Source organism: Strix uralensis, chromosome 14 (genome assembly GCF_047716275.1).
Source record: "Strix uralensis isolate ZFMK-TIS-50842 chromosome 14, bStrUra1, whole genome shotgun sequence".
Taxonomy (NCBI): domain Eukaryota; kingdom Metazoa; phylum Chordata; class Aves; order Strigiformes; family Strigidae; genus Strix; species Strix uralensis.
In genome coordinates, this window is record NC_133985.1 from 13859431 (window position 1) to 13871620 (window position 12190).

At 43.5% G+C, this 12190-nt stretch overlaps 1 protein-coding gene across 1 annotated transcript in view; it reads left to right on the top strand.

Moving 5' to 3' along the window:
- The first annotated feature begins 10786 nt into the window (after positions 1-10786).
- The window catches only part of SFXN1 (sideroflexin 1), a 47648-nt gene continuing 46244 nt past the window's right edge, over positions 10787-12190 (top strand). The window contains exon 1 of the mRNA XM_074883886.1: positions 10787-10887. The gene's annotated coding sequence lies outside the window, so the exon portion shown is untranslated. The remainder of the gene's footprint in view (positions 10888-12190) is intronic.

The following is a 12190-nucleotide window of genomic DNA, read 5'->3' on the forward strand; positions in this document are numbered from 1 at the left end:
CTGCGAGCGCACATTGCTGGCTCATAGTCAGTTTTTTATCCACTAATACCCCCAAGTCCTTCTCCGCAGGGCTGCTCTCTATCCACTCATCGCCCAGCCTGTATTTGTGCTTGGGATTGCCTCAGCCCCTGTACAAGACATTGCCCTTGGCCTTGTTGAGCTTCATGGGTTTTGCACAGACCCACCTCTCCAGTCTGTCCAGGTCCCTCTGGATGACATTCCTTCCCTCCAGTGTGTTGACCGCACCACACAGTTCGGTGTTGTCGGCAGACTTGCTGAGGGTGCCTCAGTCCCACTGTCCATGTCGCTGACAAAGACGTTAAACAGCGCTGGTCTCAACACCCACCCCTGAGAGTGCCACTCATCACTGCTCTCCACTTGGACATCAAGCTGTTGACCACAACACTTTGAGTGTGACCATCCAGCCAATTCCTTATCCCCCGAGTGGTCCATCCATCAAATCCATGTCCCTCCAATTTAGAGACAAGGATGTTGTGTGGGACAGTATCAAATGCTTTGCACAAGTCCAGGTAGATGATGTCCATTGCTCTTCCCTTATCCACCAACACTGTAATGCCGTTGTAGAAGGCCACCAAATTTGTCAGCCACAATTTGCCCTTAGTGAAGCCATGTTGGCTGTCACCAATCATCTTCTTATTTTCCATGTGCAATAAGATGATGCTGCTGCAAGAACAGCAGTTTTAATCTCGTATTTAAACAGAAATGTCTCAGGTAGGCAGGAGCAAACCTCCCTGGGAGCATCAAAATAGGTTTTTGAAGGCACAGGATGAACGCTGCTTCTCCTCCCACCTGTGGTACCACCATAGTCAAGGCAGAGAAAGTCCTGTCTGCCTCTGAAGATTTTGTCTTAGGTCACACTCAGAAGCTCAGTTCCGGATGGAAGGAGAAGGAACATGTTTGGTGGGCACGCATTCATCAGAGGTGCTCAGCGTACTCCCGAGCACACACAAAGTGAGGTGGTTCCAGAAACACCTAAATTGATGAAGTTCAGGCATATTTTTCCCTGATGGAATAGCAAAATCCAACAGAAGGCACCGCCAGCACCAGCCACCTGCAGAACTGTCTGCCCTCGCTCCAAAGCACAGCAACCTTTGAGCTTCTCCTCACAACAGCCATTAATTTTCATGTGGGAAATGCAACTTTCCTTTTCTCCTGTTCTCTTACGCTGCATTGACTTCACTGTTGTGACTGACACTTTAAAAGTTTGTAGGTTTGCCTGAGGCACATATCCAGCATAGAAAAATGTCTATCCAGACGGCTGAAGCTCAGCAAAGAGATAAGCGATTGAAAAGAGGGTCTTCTGAGGGAAACATCAGACAGTCTTAAGGTGGTCTGGAATTTCCTCCAAATCGCATTGTGCTAATCAGCAGGGGAACGATGCATGCAAAACTTTGTGATCTCATATATTCCAGGATAAATCTAATGCAAATCCTAGGGAATAAATTATATTACTGTGGATTTATTCAGATGTAACAGATCAACATTAGTCCCTGAGTGACTCCAGCATATCTTCCCTGTGTGTACAGTCTCTTCCCTGCTAATGCATCCCCATGGGAAGGAATGTTTCTTCTGCTAAGCGAGAAACAGAGATAAAAAACAATTGGATTTTGCTTGATGGGAGAATTTCAGGTGTACAATTGCTCTAGGACAGGGCCTCCTGTCTCAAATTAATGCAGATACGTAACCATGACCCCACGTGGAAAAAAGCAATAAGTTCAGATTGTGAGAATCTGAAACAGAAAATCCTCAAAGCTCAAGAGGATTCATTCCTCTGCATTTCTCTCCTGAAAACACCTTTTGCATTAATCCAGAAAGAGACCAATTGTCCAGTTTCTTGTAAACATGTACTCCACTTCCTGCATGCTTTAGGATGCATCAGAAATTAAGTAGCCGCTCATCTGACACCACCTCTTTCCCTAAACTTGCTGATTAGAAAGTGCTCCCAGGCAGAGCAGGGATTGTCTGAGCATTGTTTCTAATCTTGTTCCAAATGACACAGATAGTCAAGTTAACCAGACGTACTCCACACAGATCCCACACGGCAGAGCAGCTCCCAACCCTTGCCATGAGACAGGAGCAAGGGAACAGCGGGGCACGGCCGGATCCGGCTCCCTCCTGCTGCAGGTGGCTGACGAGAGTGACAGGCACAATAAAGTGAATACTTAATTGCTTAGATTTTGCATAACTCATTGTTTGCCACTAAACATCATAATTTAATGTGACTGTATTTCAGGTGACTCAGTAATTCCTTGCAATGACTCATCTTTCTAGGTGTTGACCAGGTAGCTTTTGCAATCAGAAAATCTCTGGGATGGGAAAACTTTCTCACCAGGGTGACTGCATGAGCAACATCAGGCTGCGTCAAGAGTTGGCAACTATGACCTAAAATCACCACCAAGTTTTTGCTCTCCTTTCTCATGCAAGCACCCCAATACCTTTGATCCCAGTTCACTTGGAGAAAGCAAGTGCAACATTCCACATGTTTTCTAATGACTCTGCATAAAGGGTTGGCAACTGTCCATGGCCCAGAAAGGTTTATTTTGTGGGGGAACCCAAGGCAAGAGTTTCTCTTCCATCTAGAGCACAGTGGACATTCATGCAGGAAAGTCATCTTTAATCCTCTTCCCATGTTTTTTGCAATTATATCTTCATAGGGATGACTGAAAGGAATCACAGATGTCCAAGAATCAAATATATTTGTTTCCACCTCACAGTGAGTTCTGCATCGGTGGGGAGGATGTTTGGGATTTTGGGGGGAGTGATTTTCAGTGTTAAATCTGTTCTGCCAAGCTCAGAATTCAAATTCATGAAGCCTTCACATTTAATCACAAATCTTTTCTACAATTAGGGAACAGTTCACAGCATGACCGGGATGAAAGAAAAAAAATTATCCTAAATGTTTCTCAACTTTAGCTGAAGGTTGGTCCCCATGTCTAGACACACAAATTTTCCTGCAGTGGTAAACATTGGTTTTGATTAGAAAATTGTTCTTGCTCCAATTCCAGTCTCGCAAGACAGAATTACTACTTGGCAGTTGAGATCTGAGAAAGGTCAGAGACTAGCCAGTTAAAAGTAATATTTTTCAGTTTTAATGAAAAAAATATTATTTGATGTATTTTTCTCTGTCCTCCTTGGAAGTAAATGTTGCCTTACTGCAAGGCTCTGACTGCAGTTATGCATCACATGGGAGGCCAATGGTAGAGAACAGCACTTATAGCATTAAAAATGCATTCTCCGTGTATCAAACAAAAAAAGCGTGCCTCTTGGCAGCATTGGTGGCCTAATTTTGGCTGCAGAATTAATAAAATCAAGGCTTCCACTGAAATTCCAGCATTGGCTCCTGCTGTAGCTCCTGAGCTGCAGACACATAGGGAGGCAATTTGGGCAGCCTTTGGGGACCCAGGGCTGTGGGTGCCCCCAACATCAGCCATGCAGAAGGCACCGTGCTTAGGCAGCACTTGCTGAGCATCCCAAGGGCTTCGTGGCCAGTGTGAATATGTGGGATTGATAACATATGTCTCCTGAAATCACCACGTTTTTTCTAAAACAAAACCACCCTGGCCAGCCTGGGCTGTCTCTGCCCACCAGACAGCCCAGGCAGTCCCAATAACGTCGGCAGCAGCAGTCACAGCAATGGTTTCTTGCCAGTGATGGAAAGCTGCCCTTGAGCGCCGCTGATGGGAGGCACCACGGGACCACAGAGCGGTTGCTTTGGTAGCACCCACACTGTCACTCATCACGTACCGGCTGTGTGGGTGGAAATGTCTCCATCTACTCAAAATGGAATCTCCATCTACTCAGAATTAAGCATTCAGAGCATTTGGAATTAGCTGACCCTGCCCCCAGAAATTGCTCACTGAGGGACTGTTATGGGTGATTCTTTTTTTTTATGGGAGAGGTTGATTTCAAAAAGGAACAGAGAAAGCAGAAGCTGTTTGTGATGCCAGCACAGGGCACAATGTGACAACAATGCTGAAGGCAAATCGGGGAGCATTACAACAATGCCCTCATAGCAAACCTAACGGCTATGTCCACCGAACCCACCCGCCCAGGACTGCTGTAACAGGAGTGATGGCTCCTCCAAGACTGACAAACAATAATGACATGAAAGCAAAACTTCCCAGTGCATGTTCCTCCCATCTCAGCTTCCCACTGAGACAGATGTGATTGATAGATTGGAACAAGCTGAAATTAAAGTATGAAATGGCATTACACACTGCATCTGCGGTAACAAACGGTAACTGTGTCCTCCCTGACATCCCGAGTAAAAGTTAGTACATTCATCACAGGACGCCGGCTTGACTAACAATCACAGAAATCATAATATTTAAGTATGTCTCAGCACTGCGAATATCCCCAGATCTGTCTGTGCTGAGTAGGACTGTGTACCATGAGGCCTATTAATGTGTGTGTTTTTTCTTGTACAGTTGTTCCATCCACAATACACACAAGCAACAACCCATGCTGCGACTGTGCATCATTGCAGACTGTAGCTGACATGTTCCTGAGAGATAACTTCAGGACTGAGAAACTACTCTGCAGCATTCCATGTAATTCTTTTATTTTTCTTAAGGAATGAAAATATAAGAGGCATTTTGATTAACTTAACTGTTGAAATGATTACAGTCTGCTTAGTGCACTTTAGTTACGGATACAACTAAACACCTACTTGCTGCTATCAAAAGAAGCAACATTACAAGACAATGCTGAATTTCCCAGTTTCAGTCAGCTGAGTGAGGAGGGGGAAAACCCAACAATACACCCAAAATAAGGAAGTCCTTCTCAATAAATGAGACATTCAGCCCAAGGAAGGGAAATCCTTACTTCAGAGGCCAGAAACAGCTTCTCAGAAAGGAAGGTCCTCCTTCCTAACATTAACCTCCTCCTTAGCTCAGTGTCTCCAGATTTGTCCATGGTATTCCTGGGATGCTGTTTCTGGAGCAGCTGGGGCAGACCTTAACAAGCAAGATGATGCCTTCATTATCTATAGGTGCTAATAGTTGTAAAATATTACATAAAACACATAGGAAAGTAGCATTCAGGAAATATTTTCTGTCAGCCATGAGCAAGGGAAACAATAAAATAAAATAAAATAAAATAAAATAAAATAAAATAAAATAAAATAAAATAAAATAAAATAAAATAAAATAAAATAAAATAAAATAAAATAAAATAAAATAAAATAAAAGTAAAATAAAATAAAATAAAATAAAATAAAATAAAATAAAATAGCACAGAAGCCCTTCCAGTTTAAGGAAAAGTGTACTTTCTCCTCAGCCGTCCCATACCACACATCCCTCTCTGAAACAGTTCAGCTGCACTATAAACCCCAGAGGCTTTTACTGGTGACTCTTTTCTACCTTTAATTTTGAGCACAGCCTGCAAATGGGGGCGGAGAGGAATCAACAGTCATTTTGAAAAAGAAAATGACTGAAATATTGAATGCTCCATTGATTGCAGCCCATGGCATGTAAAGTGTTTCTTTTATTGTGTTGTTTTGGAAGTGGAACTGCATGTGTGCTGCAGACCAGACTGCAGCACTGTCGCTGGGTGAGACCCTGGCCTGACTTCTTGCTCACACCGCATCAGGTCGGCACAGTTTCAGTGTTGTTGCCCTGGTTTACATCCGTGTCAAGGGGATGGGAATCCAGCCCTTTGCTGATGGGTTTTTTACTGTGTGTCAGGATTGATAACTATACTTTATAATCTATTTGCTTTTATCATGCAGATGGGTCTTTACTTAAATTGTATGTAGGAGATATGCATGTCTGCACGTTAGAGCTGAGTAAATGCTGCAAAATAAAATCAATCACTGAAAATGTTTTTTGAGCTCAGAAGGGCAGATGCTTGGCAGTCCTTGAGGAGTGCTATTTCAGGGGTTAAATATACTGTCATTGGCAAAAGGGTATGAGCTCATCAAATTTTAGCCTTTTCTTGAGAATGTCTCAGTCAATACACTGGCTGGGACTTCCCTATCTCACTTCAAGATGTACATCGTTCAACTCAGGGCTGTGAGTGGGGAGATCCCAGCAAACAGCCTCCCTAGGACACTGTGTCCATGCACATGTGTGTGTGCAGGGGATGTGAAAAGGATCGGAGTCAAGCTTAGACTGTGGCTGTCTTTACATCGGGACTGGCTGAGTTAGAGACAGGGTCTTGTGTTGTTTTATTAAAAAAACATTTGTCATATCAGTTCGAATCACATTCCTACAATTTACTTTATCCTAATAAGTAAGGGAAAAAGAGGCAGAATGGAAAGAACATGCATAAAGGACAGGGAAGGGGGAAGAAGGAATTTGCTCCTGCTGAAAGGTGACAATATGGATGCAGAGAGCAGGAATTAACGTGCTGTAGCCTGGGTATGAAAATGCCACTTGGGTAAAAGTCCCCCTAAGTCCTGGCCAGGACTCCATCCTCAGGGGATCTGCTGAAACTCCCAGCAAAAGGCCAATTAATGGCACTTATTATGATGGAAGTTATCTTTAGATAATTATTTATTTACAAATATAATCGATATTGTACTGCTTACACTGTTTGCTGGGAAACACTTTTAATAGTGCTACATGCTATCACAAAGCTACCTATCACTATATTTTATCCTCTCAAGCAAGAAAGAATATGACTGGAAGTTTCTGCATTAAACTGTTCACAACAGAAATTATCCTCTTATTTTGAAGAATGTCATACATGAATGAAATGCATTGAAAATGTTCCACTTTGTAAGGATTGTAATGATATTTAATTAAAATGTTTCTGATATGTTAACTATTATAATGTTTAAATATTTCTCACTTAGAAAATACTAGTGTTTTTTAAGCCATAAGTCTTGCTTTTGAGAAAATTAATTCAAACTGTTTGCAAATAAATCAGGAAAAATAGGAAAATGGATTAGTTTTAGGACCTACAAAATAGATACCAACTTGAAAAGTGAATTTTTTGCTCAAAAATAATTTCCCACTGTTCAAAAGCAGCTGTTTCCAGGGGGCTCCTTTCACTGTTGTCCCACATCCCAACGGACCTGGTGGGATGCAGGGTTTCAGCAGGCATCAGCAGGCTGGAGGAGCTGCTGGAGCAGAGTCTGTTCAGCTGAGAACACAAATCAGTATCAAAGTCTAATACAACCACAGAAGACCAAAGAGAATGAAATTGAATGGTACCATTTACAAATCTGAAATCATTATGGAAATAGTTACAAAAGCTTTAGAAAACTAGAAAGTGAAAAAGTACATAACAGCATCATTAAGTCTTTTTTATTATTATTTAAAACACCTTTTACTGAGCAATTTCATAGCTATGTTTTTACAATTTTCTGAACGTTTTGTCTCTCGGGCACACATGCGCTCCCAAACAAGCAAAGCACAACCAGGTCTTATTAACCACCCTTCCCGCACTGACAGCTGTGGCACAGCCCCTGCCAGCCTCTGCCCATTTCCAGTGTGGGACTGGTGAAATGTGTTCCTGAGCCCAAGGTCACACGTGAAGGACTGCTGGCATTAAAGATCTATCAGTCCTGACAGGTTTGTCCTTTTAATGCAGGCAACACGGGCCTGGGTCATCTTCTGTGGTCTGCTTCTGTAGCAAGGAAATCTATTCATTTAAGTTCACTTCTCATCACTTCACTTGGAGCTATTTTTTTGCCACCACACTCGGAATCTACTAATTGAGGATAATGTATGTTGTATATCTGTATGTACGTGCATATGAAAGTAAAATTGTTGGTACTTAGACAGAATGGCATCGAAAAGATTAGGAAAAGTAAAACCACAAAAAAATCCTTTATTCACAAAGAAAGAAAAAAAAAAAAAACAAACTGGGGAAAATGTCTCAGTGAATACATCATTTTCTCTCTCTGATATTAAGAAAAACTTTGCAATTGTAGTTTAGTTCAGTGAAACATTTGACTTCTCTGCTCACATCACCAGAAGGAGAATCTGGGAAGCAAATACTTCCCTCATTCTGTGTCTTCTTTCAAGATTCCAAAACATTTCCTTGTCTTAGGAAAATGTGGAAATAACAGGAATTTAATGATCTGAAAATCAAGGGATGGGAGCAGGAAAAAGTTTTGAACAATCTAATTGTTTAATGCAAGTCATATTAAACTATTCCATTTTATTTTTAATATTTTCTTTGTCAGTATTTTCAAGACAGAGATCTGATCTGAGTTTTAAAAATCTAACGCTGCAAACTGAAAAGTAAATTAAAAATAAAGAAATTCATTTTGAAAATGTCAAAACATTCTCTGATGATATATTCAAAGAACAATTTTACTTTTTTTTTTTTGGTTATTTGAAATATCTCACAAACAGTTCTAGTTCTGTTGGGTGAAACTATTCAAACAGGAAAAAATCCAACTGATTTAAAGGGGAGCTACTGGCATAACAAATACAGGAGATGCAAGAAAAACAAATGTATGAGTTATGTGGAGCAAAGCAAAGTGTAAGTTAGCTGTACAAATCCTCTACCACATACATTATTACAAATTTCATTTCTTTTTGAGTCAAATGACAGCCTGAAGCCAGACGTGCTCCTCAGCTGAGCATCTCTCAGCAGTGCTGAGCACTCCCAGGCTGGACTGAGACCAGCTGCCATCGGGGCAGTGCGGGCTGGACCCTGGCTGGACCCAGAGCAAAAGCCACATTCCCTGCAGAGCCAGCCCTGGGGTGCTGCAGGGACTGAGGTGATTTGGTCCTTGGATCTGGCCAGGGCAAGGCTGGACCTGAGCTCTTCCTTCATCAGTCTCCTCTGGCTGCCTGGGATCATGGCGGGGGAGCTGGGGCACAGGGTTTCCCCACTGCCACCATCCCCGATGCTGCTCCCCCACAGCCAGTCCTGGAGCCCCTTTGCCACTTGCTCTTTTATGCCTCTTTCACACCAAATCATCCATCTCACCAGGTTCACAGGTTGATGATGAACGAGGCCCAGGGTATCCCTTTGATCCCCACATTGCCTTTCTGGGCAAAACCAACCCCATCCGGAGGGACAGAAACTAAAGCAATGCTGTTGACGCCCACCACGTTATTTTGGTGTGCAACCTGGAGCCCAGGTCTGTTGTTGCTGCTCCACATGACTGGCACCACCCTGACAGCACCATCCATCAGTGCTGCCCATGCAGGTGCTGGGAAGACTTCTTCACCAAAGAAGCAACAGGAACATCCCTCCCAGAAAGGGGAAAGAACAGCCTGGCAGGACCGAAAGGGAAACGCAATCGAAATAGAAAAGCAATGGCCATCAGCACAGCAAAGCCAGTAGCCTTCTCCAGTGTCATTGCCCAGAGTTTTTCCTAGAAATAGCATAAAAACAGGCATGGCAGAAAATTGCCATTTCATTCTGACCATGACTGTAAAGAGAACCAACATGAAAACAGCCATCAAATACTTGATTTACGTGTCCAGCCTCAAAGCTACATTTGTAGAGACATGCTTCCAGTGGTGCTTTGGGAAGAGCTGTGTCTGGCTGGGGAGGGCTGCAGGGTCAGCAGCACAGGGCTCTGCAGATCTGCCTGCGAAGGCTGGTGTTCACAGGTGCATCCCTGACTTTGAGATCTGGCGTGGAGAAGGAGCACCACCGTGCACACCCGGCAGCCGCGGGGCTTGAGGAGGCACCCGGACAGCCCAGACCCACTCACAAAGTGGGGATCAACAGTGGCCTGACCCGAGGCTTGTGGTGGGGGCCCAACACTCAGTTCAGCCCACCTCTACTGCAACAGAACAGTGCAAGAACATTTTACATTATGTGTTTCAATCCTTTAAAAGTTAAGAAACAGATACCATTGTTTTCCTTGTTCTCTAAGTTACATTCCTTGTGTGGCCACAGAAGTGGTATCACTAGGAACATATTCTACTATCGTTATATTGAAAAAACAAAATATTTACTGGAAATATCTGTCTCTCAAGATACTAATCAAAGCAGGTTTTTGACATTTCAATCAGATTTGGGTGCTTCTGAAAACTATTGATTCGAAAAAATCCAGGACTGGCTCCCAATAACTGTGTTATTAAAACTGCACATCAGCAAAGGCATTTACTCTTTCATCCTCTATCTTTTGTACGCTTTGTTAAGTTAGAAACCCAAATCAGCATAAAATGCCTGCCAAGGGAAGGGAGAAATTTATTCAGATTTAATCTAGTGATTATGGTTCATTCGTTGCAAACAGCTCCTTCATCAAGGCCATCAGGTGAATTATTAACCTCTTCCATCCACAAATAGAAAAATGCCTTCAGTCACGAGGAAGCAATGCCGAAAAAAGGTTACACGGGTTATGTGCAGGCACATCGGAAAGGCGCACAGCAAGGCTTGCTCTGCAGAGGAAAATACTGCTTGTGGGGGGCAAGGGAGGCAGAAAGTGTCTGATGCCCCGTGAGGTTGACAAGGTGGCTGTCCTGGTGGGAGCAGTGACATCCTGGTGTCCTGGCACCTCTGCCTCCATATTGCAACACATGGCGAGAAAAATGTTGCTGGGAAGTGTTTCACCAAAGTGGCTGTTATCTCAAACATGACGTTATTGCAAATGAACTTCTGCTGCTCTCATCTTCCAGCACAGCAGAGAGGCGGCTGCTGCTTGCTAGCACGGAGCAGTAAGCACTCCTCGCAGGTTACTCGCAGGGTTACTACAGCCAAACCTCACCAGTTAACTCCCTGCTATCAGCACGGGTCTGGCGTGTCTCCAGCCCCTGGGGTGCACCCTGACATTAGTGTGACCAGTACTTTTAGCAGACCACTGGTTTCAAGCAGCTGCGGACCAGGCACAGAACAGGTAATACAGCTTCTGAGCAATTAATTCAGCACATAAATAGAGCAGCAGTTAGCAGGTGCATGATGCTGTCCCTTCTAGTCATCCCTGACACTGGTCTCCAGGCTCTGCAACAGGTAAGAATTTTGGGTGCAGGCTGTGGGAAGGGGATTCATGGCTGTGCTCGGGAGGGGGGCAGGAGTTTAATCTGGACTTTCTCCCAAGAAAAGGATTACTGGGGCCAACAAAGCCAAACAAGGTGGCAGAACGGCTCTGGCAGCAGTGGGAGGAAAGCCAGAGAGAACAGGTAGAGAAGCCTGTGTTGGGAAGGCTGGAAAATGAAGGGCTACGTGGGGTACATCAGTAAATTAGGATCAAGGTGAATTCATGGTATTCTAAAATATATGTAAGGGAAAGGAGTCAGAAGCAAAAATTAGTTTAAATAGAATGAGACATAAAACAATAAACTGAACTCATCAGTGTGTCTCCCCTGCCCTGCCTTTAGCAGGGTGCCTATCACACCAAAGGGAAGAACCCAGCAGCAATAGCAGGCAGCGCTTCTCCACCAACCTCTGCAGTGCCCCTCTGAAACTCAGATCCGTCTGCAAGGAGGGAGGACCTGGGACAGCCTCTGGTCACACTAGAGCAACCATTTGTTTCAGAATACAAATCAACCCCATATAAACTAGTACAGAAACAGCATCTTGCTTTACATGATGTCCTTAAATCATATTTTGTATTTTGCTATTATATCAGACTGCTGAGAGTTTTGAGCATAAAAGCTCTTGAAGTCAGATACATTTGACCACAGAATTTTATCTTTGGCCTGTGTACTTTTTAAAAAGTAAAATAATTACTCAAAGGTACAAAAAAAAAAAAAAATCTGGCATCAGCACCATGCAAGGAAATTTTACCCAAGGAGCTAAGAAAGCCTGGCGGCAGACATGTCATCAGACCCGCTGCAGTCACTGACCAAGGGAAGTTAGCACTGAAGGGGGGAGCTGGACACCACCACAGCTCCTGCCCCAGCTCAGATCCCAGCTGCTGAATGGGTCACGCTGGTAACGCTTGAGGCAGAAGTGACCACATTTGTTTGTTTCTTCATTTCAAAATGAATCTGCTGACAGAGGCAAAAACAAAGCAGAGGGCTGCCATGAACAGAGGGACACTGCTGTACCTCAGCTGCACCCACCATCGCCTCACTTCTGAAACAATTCATTTTTTTCCAAAAACCAGACACTAGCAGTGGGGCTGTATCAGGCTTTGAAATGTACTGCACAGCTTGGGGTGAAAAAAAAAAAAAAAAAAAGAAAAAAAAGTGACAATAAAAGCATGCTATAAACCAAGTTCACTACGCTGTTACACCAAGGCAAAAAAATCATTGAAATAAGAGACACCAGTAGGTCGAGCTTTACACATTTTAACTAGTCACCATTAAAG